This window comes from Lathyrus oleraceus, chromosome 6 (assembly GCF_024323335.1).
Source record: "Lathyrus oleraceus cultivar Zhongwan6 chromosome 6, CAAS_Psat_ZW6_1.0, whole genome shotgun sequence".
NCBI lineage: Eukaryota > Viridiplantae > Streptophyta > Magnoliopsida > Fabales > Fabaceae > Lathyrus > Lathyrus oleraceus.
In genome coordinates, this window is record NC_066584.1 from 187,615,191 (window position 1) to 187,622,356 (window position 7,166).

Consider the following 7,166-nt stretch of genomic DNA (forward strand, 5'->3'; position numbering starts at 1 on the left):
TCCACTGTATGTTCCACACCTTAGGGATGCTAGAATTCATGCAGCTGGAAGCGCCTACTTTCGCGCGCATTACGCTTTAATTCCTGAGCACCATTGAATTTAAGCTGAAAAATAGGTGGAATGAAACGGAAAAGGAATATTACGGTACATTGCAATTTCGATTATTTAATACTGATAGGGAATTCACTGTGGATGAGTTAGGGGGATCTTAAAACTCCCAATCGTAGGCCCTGGAGCGGTGCCCGATACGTTTGTCCCAGCGGAATTTTGGACCGTCATAACAGGTAACACTAAATATGTTTCCAAATGGGCAAAGGCATCGGGTATCCATAACCCGTGTTTCAGGTACGCACAGAAGGCGTTGACATACACCATGTTTGGTCGCGGAGACAGCACCGGTGTTGCCATTCAAAGGGAGTTGTTCTTTTTGTACAGTATGGCATCCCAGACTCCAATCAACATAACAGCATTTGCAGCTGACTACTTAGGAAGAGTTGGTCGTGCTACCTCAGGCGACATTTCTGTTGGCGGCATGATTACTCAGATTGCCGATCATTTTGGATTTGGTGCTGCACTCGCTGACTCTCCACAGGTGCCAGGTAAAAACAAACTGGACATGGCCGCCTTGATCCAACAAGGCATGATTACGGTAAAACAAGATTATTACTCTCTTATGTGCCAAAAAGTCAATGTCCTTGATTTACCTGCTTACGATTTCATCAGTATTACTAACAGAGCCAACTGACTCTATGATTGTCCCGACCTGGAAGAGGGGACGAAGATTTGTTTGACTCTTTGCCTGCAGATAAACCAATGGAAGGTGCACCGAGCACCGAGGAGCCTTTTTACCAGCAACCACCAGAACCGACGCAAGCCTCCGGGTCCTACTCCATGCCGCAAGACCAATGGGGCTGGATTCAGGATGAGATCGGTCACCTTCGCACAAAGCAATCAAGGCAAGGTGAGGAGCTCACCAGGTTCGGAATCGAACAACGCCGTCAAGGGACGGTTTTGGATGAGATGAACGCGATGATGCAACGAATGATGTTGCATTATCCGTACCCGCCACCACCTCCGCAGTAAATGCTGTAAGTTCCCCTCTTATCCTGACTTTAAACATTGCGGACAATGTTTGGTTCAAGTGTGAGGGGTTTTAATTGCTTTATATTTATTTATTTATTTTTGTGTTCGTGTCTGTTGTGTTACTTTGAGTGTCGTTGTGTGGCTGTTTTAAATTTTTTTTAAGTTACAGATGAAACTGGATTATGCTGGAAAAATGATAGACTAGTGGATAGTGAGGGAAATACGCAACCCCGAATTTGCTCCCAAGGCAACTTGGAAGGTGATACAGCTGAGAAACATAATGTTGGACGCAACTTAGAAACTCTAGACCGAAAGAGGAAAAGGTAGGCCCAAGCTGAAAAAGAAGTTGTCTGTCATAAAGAGTGGTTTGGAGCCCGCAAGCTTATCCAACATGGTGAGATTTCAGCTTAACAAAACACAAAAAGAGCGCATTCAGTTATGACTTTATCTCTCTAATTTTGCGTAAGTTTTACTGATACAACACAATAAAAAAACGCACACTGAGGCACGTTGTTTGTTTTCACCCTTTTAGCCTTTTTAGTCGTCCATAATGTTGTATTCATCCGTTGCTAACCCCGTTGAGCCTGTACCCCCTTGTTTGTGTAAACCGTCATGTTAACCATAAGCCAAACACTTCCTACCCTCGCTCGGTATGATTGTTGTAATGTATAATTTGTGCAAGAAGATAAGTTTAGGGTGGTAATCCTTAGAAGAAATGTTGGAAAAAGGGCAAGTGCAAGAAAAAGAAAAAGAAAAATCGTGTAGAAATATCCGCTTCTACCGGAAAAAAAGAAGAGAAAAAGAAATAAAAAATAAGCACTTGCCTTGGAAATAGACTCACGCATTAATGTGATAATCCAAAGAAAAATTCGAGAAAAAAAAAGTCAAGATTGGACGTCACCCAGTAAAATAAATCTCACACAAGGAAAAACAACAACATAAATGCATATCAACTCTTACTTTTTGAATAGATTCTACGTCAACTACACAAACACAATTCACACACTTTAAGAGGTCTTCAGGGTTGTAACGGGGCTTAGGTACGGTGGGAGAGTAGACAACAAAAATGGATAACACATGGTTTTACACTCGCATACCTTGATATATTAAGTGTTAAACACCTTAACCTCGAGAAATTTGGCGAGTAGTGTGAAGAAGCTTGCAGGTAAAAGAACTCTCTGAAATGATAAGGCAGTCGAGAAGTTCGAATGGGTAAACCAGAAGCTTAATCGGGAAGGAGACAGCCAAGTTGCGAATAACATCAGTTGTGTTGTGGAGAGAATATAATCCATGGTTGACCTCCGCATTGTCTATTACATCACTTGAGGACAAGCAATGAGATAAGTTTGGGGTTGTGATCGGTCACCATTTACACTTAGTTTTCATCATCTATCCAGGATTGAATCTTCATGAATCGGTAACATTTTGCTCTTTATTTTAGTGATTTCTTTAGTTTATTGCATTTTATGAATTTCCGCTTGTTTTATGTTGCATTAGTACCTTTTCTCCTTTTGTCGCATTTTATGCGTTTCTGTGTAGATTGTTTGGTTTCCAGGTCAGATAACAAGTCTGAAAGTTGCGTACCGGAAGAATGGAGGTCAAAAACTTAATGAAAAGTGAAAAATAGACAAAACAGGGGGCCCGTGTCAACTGACACGGCCTGTGTCAGCATGTGCAGAACCATCCAGTGAAAACCCAGAAAACAGTGGGATGACATGTAAGAACAAAATTAGTTCTACAATAGAATTCCAGGATATTGATGATAACAAAGGATGAAACCAAAAATGGCACCCTAACGAAATTTTTCTAAGTTTGCAGGACTCTGAATAGCAACAAAGGATTCTGATCGATTTATCAGATACAAACTTTGATCAGATACAAAGTACTAGAAGTTCAGACGCATCTGAGGAAGAAGTGCGCCCAGGACGTTGTGAATCTGAGCAAATCAAGACAGTGAAAAGAACCAGAAGCTCTAAACATCCACTGGTCATAAGTTCTGATGATCTAGAAGACTGGTACTCTGAAAAGCTCTAATGTAACTTCAAATGACTCCGAGACAACAGAGACTCTGATGAAGATTCACCAAATCCAGAAAGAGTAACGGAAAGAAATTCTCATTATGGAAATGAAGTATTTTAAGAAAGAAGATATTCAGGGAGACAAATTGGTTATGGCAAGAAACACAGAAGTAATGACATTGAATGCTCATCAAAGACCAATATTCTGTCATCACTCCAACGGTCCTTCTCACTACTATATAAAGGACATCCTACCTCATTGAGAGACACAACAACGCACAGAAAAATCCTTTACATTCTCTCTCAGTTTTTCACGAGTTGCTGCTCATACGTGAAAACTCTTTCTAAAATATTCTGCTGTAATACTTGCTTCCTCTTAGAAGCACTCTCTATTACAAATTTATTTTGCTAAATTGCTTTTGTTCCTCAAGTGACTCTGCGTAGTCTGTATACTTGAGAGGACTAAGAGATCATTCTCTTAGACGTTTGGTTGTATTAATCTTTCAAGATGAGTGAATTAAGTCCTTTTTGAAGGCGAAATCACCTTGGCTGGATGGACTGGAGTAACTTTGTTTTATAAGAAAACCAGTATAAAATTCTGTGTGTTCTTACTTTTGAAAAAGCTTTTGATTTCTAAAACAATTCAACCCCCCCCCCTTTCTTGTTTTTCTCACCTTCAGTTGGTATCAGAGCTCCGACTCTGTTATTGATTTTCTAATCAAACACTTAACAGTGTAGAGAGATCCAGAACGAGAAAAACTATGGCCAACACCAATGAAAGAGATAGTTACAACGCTAAGCCTCCAGTCTTTGATGGAGAGAAATTCGATTACTGGAAAGATATAATTGAATGTTTCTTTCTGGGCTACAACGCTGATCTCTGGGACATTATCACAGTTGGATACATACCATATGTAACAGATGCTGGAGTTGCCATCCCCAGAAGCAAAATGACAGATGATCAGAAGCGTGATTTCAAGAATCATCACAAAGCCAGAACGATACTTCTCAATGCCATATCCTACAATGAGTATGAAAAAATCACCAACAGGGAAACAGCTAAAGAAATACTCGACTCCCTGAGGATGACTCATGAAGGAAACTCTCAGGTCAAAGAAACAAAGGCTTTGGCTCTAATCTAGAAATATGAAGCCTTCAAAATGGAGGATGATAAAGTTGTAGATGTAATGTTTTCTAGATTTCAAACTCTAATTGCAGGTCTTAAAGTGCTAGACAAAGGATACACAACTGCGGACCATGTCAAAAAGATAGTCAGAAGCTTGCCAAAGAAGTGGAGACCCATGGTCACAGCCTTAAAGCTATCAAAGGATCTGAACAACATCAGCCTTGAAGAGCTTGTCAGCTCTCTCAGAAGTCATGAGATAGAACTGAAGGAAGATGAGCCTCAGAAGAAGATCAAGTCTGTAGCACTAAAGTCCAAATCTGAAAGGCGCAAGTCTGACAGAAACAAAGCCTTCCAGGCCGAAGTAGAAGACGCTGATGACTCTGAAAAGGAAGATTATAACGATGAGGAAGAATTATCCCTTCTGACCAAAAGAGTAAAACAACTCTGGAGAAAAAGGAATAATAACTTCAGAAAACCAAGATCCAAAGGAGATCGATCAGAATCAACCTCAAAAGGCAAATCTAACAAAGATGTTACATGTTATGAATGTAAGGAAACAGGTCATTACAGGAACGAATGTCCCAAGTTGAAGAAAGACAGTTCCAGAAAAGAGAACTTCAAGAAAAATTCCTTCAGAACCAAAAAGGGACTGATGGCTACCTGGGACGACAGTGAATCTGACTCATCAGAATCAGACTCTGATGAACATGCAAATGTGGCACTCATGGCTACCACCTCCAAAAATACTTCAGACGAAGAATCTGAATCTCAAGAGGTATTTTCTGAACTTTCTCGATCTGACCTAGAATCATGTCTGTCTGAAACTCTAAACTCATATCAGAAACTCAAACAAAAATTTAAAGCTATAAAAGGTGTTCTTGAAGAAACATTAGAAGAATGTGGCAAACTTGAGATAACAATTTTAGAACTAAAAGATGAAAACAGAACTTTGATATTAGAAAGAGATTCAACAAAGAAAAATTGCTAAAACTTGAAGAAGCGTTATCTCAAGCTCCACAAACTTCAAACACAATAATTTATAAATATGAAAAATCTGTTCAAAAGTTTCTGAAAAATGGGATAAAGAGGAGCAGAATGGCATCCATGATTTATGGGGTCAGTCAGAACAATAGAAGAGGAATTGGGTATGATCCTAATGAAGATAAAACTTCTACTAATGACCAACCTAAATCTCCATTTTCATATCACTATACACATACACAAGCACAACAATTTAATAATGCTAGAAAACCCAAAGTATTAAAAAACTCTGGGAAAACTAATCACAAAGGACCCAAAAGACTCTGGGTACCAAAGGATAAGATTGTTTATGTTGCAGATATATTATGCAGCAGAGTTAAAACACCAGTCATGGTATCTGGACTCTGGATGCTCGCGACACATGACGGGAAGAAAGTATATGTTCCAAAGCCTGGAACTTAAAGATGTTGGATTCGTAGGCTTCGGAGGAGATCAGAAAGGAAGGATCAGAGGCTCCGAAACTATTGGTAATGGTACTCTTCCCTATATATCTGATGTTTTATATATAGAAGGATTAATGCATAATTTGTTATCAATAAGTCAATTAAGTGATAACGGATATGATGTAATCTTCAATCAAAAAACATGTAAAGCCATAAATCAAAACAATGGATCTGTCATATTCACAGGCAAGAGGAAAAACAATATTTATAAAATAAATCTTTCGGATTTAAAAGAACAAAATGTAAAATGTTTGATGTCTGTTCACGAAGAGCAATGGGTATGGCATAGACGCTTGGGCCACATTAGCATGAGAAAATTATCTCAGCTAAATAAACTCGAGTTAGTCAGAGGTCTACCTAAGCTGAAGTTTTCTTCAGATGCTCTATGTGAAGCATGTCAGAAAGGAAAATTTTCAAAATCATCTTTTAAAAAGAAAAATATTATTTCAACCTCTAAGCCTCTGGAACTTCTTCACATTAATTTATTTGGTCCTGTGAAAACATCATCAGTCAATGGAAAGAAATATGGACTAGTCATTGTTGATGATTTTAGTCGTTGGACATGGGTAAAATTCTTAAAGCACAAGAGTGAGTCTCACTATGTATTCACTAGCTTCTGTCCCAAAGTACAAAACAAATTTGACTCTAAAGACATCAGAGTCATAAGTGATCATGGTGGGGAATTTGAAAATAAATTTTTTGAGGAATTATTTGACTCTAATGGAATATCCCATGATTTCTCCTGCCCTAGAACTCCACAACAGAATGGAGTTATAGAAAGGAAGAATAGGACACTCCAAAAGATGGCCAGAACCATGATCAATGAAACAAATGTGGCTAAGCACTTTTGGGCTGAAGCTGTAAATACAACGTGTTATATTCAGAATAGAATCTCCATAAGACCTATTCTGGATAAGACTCCCTATGAACTGTGTAAAGGAAGAAAACCCAACATTTCTTATTTTCATCCTTTTGGATGTTCCTGTTTTATTCTAAACACTAAAGAATATTTGAACAAGTTTGATTCTAAAGCACAAAAAGGTATTATGTTAGGATACTCAGAACGCTCTAAAGGCTACAGAGTATACAATACAGAAACCAAAATTGTGGAAGAATCAATTCATGTCAGATTTGATGATAAGCTTGACCCTGAAAAGTCAAAGCTAGTTGAGAAACTTGCAGATCTGGACTAGGTCTACCTTCAAGGCACCTGAAGAAACTCCTCTAGGACTAGTATCTCTAATCGAGCCTACTTCCTGTGATGAGGCACTTCAAGATAATGACTGGGTTCTAGCCATGCGAGAAGAGCTAGATCAATTCACAAAGAACGACGTCTGGGATCTTGTTCCTAAACCTAAAGGCACTCACATCATTGGAACCAGATGGATGTTCAGAAACAAGCTGAATGAGAAAGGAGAAGTCGTCATAAACAAAGCTCGGTTGGTGGCTCAAGGT